Source organism: Penaeus japonicus, unplaced genomic scaffold (assembly GCF_977035675.1).
Source record: "Penaeus japonicus unplaced genomic scaffold, GWHDUDI00000001_assembly GWHDUDI00000015, whole genome shotgun sequence".
Lineage (NCBI taxonomy): Eukaryota > Metazoa > Arthropoda > Malacostraca > Decapoda > Penaeidae > Penaeus > Penaeus japonicus.
In genome coordinates, this window is record NW_028234417.1 from 32,450,846 (window position 1) to 32,453,345 (window position 2,500).

Here is a 2,500-nt window from a genome sequence, read left to right on the forward strand (position 1 = left end):
AGAGAGAGTGGGGGTGAGAGAGAGAGTGTGTGTGAAAGGGAGGGAATGAGAGAGAAGAGGAAGAGGCAGTAGAGGAATGATGGAAAAAACAACAAAATGATGAAAGACAAGAAGGATAGAAGAAAGGAGATGGAGAAAGGGTAGAAAAAGAGAATAGAAGATAGAAGAAATGAAAGAGAAAGGGTGTGAAATGAAGAAAAACAATGAAAGGATGAAAAGAAGAAGAAAACATAGACTGAATGAAAGGTAGTCCAGAGAAAGGGAAGAGGAGGGGGAGGGGGTGTTGAAAGGGAGGGGGAGATGAGGAGACAATGAGGGGGGTTTTTACAAATTGCACTGACAGTAGGGGGCTGAAGGGGTGAGGGGGGAGGGGCTATTGGGAACTCTGACGAGAGGGGCTGACTAATAGGGCTAATACCTACGAAGAAGCTAATAGGAGGTCTGACATAAAGAACTTGACAGAGAGAGTGAATGATGAAGAAAAAAAAGATAGAGATAGAGAGAGAGACAAAAAAAAAATAGGGAGGGGGGTTGGGGGTAGGTAGTAGGCTCCTTTTGGCATCAGTAGGGGACATGGCACGGATGGATGCCCGGCCCTGGCACTGTGGACGCGCCAGTGCCAGCAGTAAAAAAGTGAATGGGAAGAGGAGAGTCGAGGCTAACGACCGTAATATGCAGGAAAAAAATCATAACTCTTTTGTAAGTAGTATTTATATGTGTGTGTGCGTGCGTGCGTGCGTGCGTGTGTGTGTGTGTGTGTGCGTGTGTGTGGGTGTGGGTGTGTGTATGTGGGTGTGTGGGAGTGTGTTTGTATGTGTGTGTGTTTATTAGATTGTGTCTGTGGGTGTGTCTGTGTGTGTGGGAGTGTGTCTGTATATGTGTGTGTGTTTGTTAGATTGTGTATGAGTGTGTATATTCGTATCTCAAAGTACTCATATCCACCGACATACGTATAGCCTTACGTGCTGTCTACTTATCCGCATATCCATTCATTATACTTTGTGTGCATTCAAGCATGCATCTAAGGTGACGTCTTTCACCTGTAACTCAAGGAAAAGATATAATTTTCTAACACCTGTTGTCTTGGATCGCAGATGTTATGTCATTTCCTATGAGTCATCACTGAGAAGCTCTGTGGGTGTTCCTGGTTGCCTATGTGTGGGCGTGTGGGCGTGTGGGTAGGAGGATACACGCGGGTGTGTGTGTGTGTGTGTGTGTTTATGTTTGCCCGTGGACGTTTATCTTTGGATGTGTGTTTGTGTGTCTGTGGGGTGGGTAGGTTACGTGTGTGTGTGTGTGTGTGTGGCGTGTGGGCGTGTGTTTATGCACTATTGGAGATAGAAATACACGTGTTACTATTTTCCTCAATGTTTATGTGTGTGTGTGTCTGTATATATATATTTATATATATATATATTATATATATATATATTATATATATATATATAAAATATATATAATTATATATAGATATATATATGTAAATACATATCTATAGATATAATATAATATATATATATTATATAATATATAATATAATAGATATATTATCTATTATATATATATATCAATAGATATATATATATAGATATATAAATTATTATATTATTATATATATATGTAGTATATATATATATATATATTTATATATTATAGATAGATAGATATATATGTGTGTGTATATATGTATATATATAGATAAAAAGATATATATAAATATATATATATATATATATATAGATATATATATACACACATCACACACAACATTTATAATAATTATATATATATATATAATATATATATATATATATATATAATATATGGTAAATATATGTACACATATATACATAGTTGTATAGATGTGTATACATATATAGATATAATATATATACATATACATATATATGCGATATATGATATTATTATAATATAATATTATATATATATAAACATATTTTGCACGCTTATATTATCGCTATCAGTAATTATATGTATATATATCCATATCTAAATATCACGGTATATAGTATATAAATATATATATGTATTGCTACATATGGTATATATAGTATATATATAAAAATATATATATAAAAATATATATATATATCAGTATATATAGTATATATAATAGAATATATGTATAAATACATATTATATAAGATATATCTATATTATATATATAATATATTATATATATGTGTGTGTTGTGTGTGTGTGTGTGGGTGTGTGTGTGTGTGTGTGTGTGTGTGTATATATATAAGTTCTATATATAATATATATATATATATATGATATATATATTTATTTATATGTATGTATGTAGTATGTGTGTATATAGTATATTGTAATGTATAATATATATATATATATAAATATATATATATATATAATTAATAATATAATACATATTATATTCAGATATAGTATATTATATAGATAATAGAATATAAATAGATATATGTAATACATATATATACATATATATATCATACAT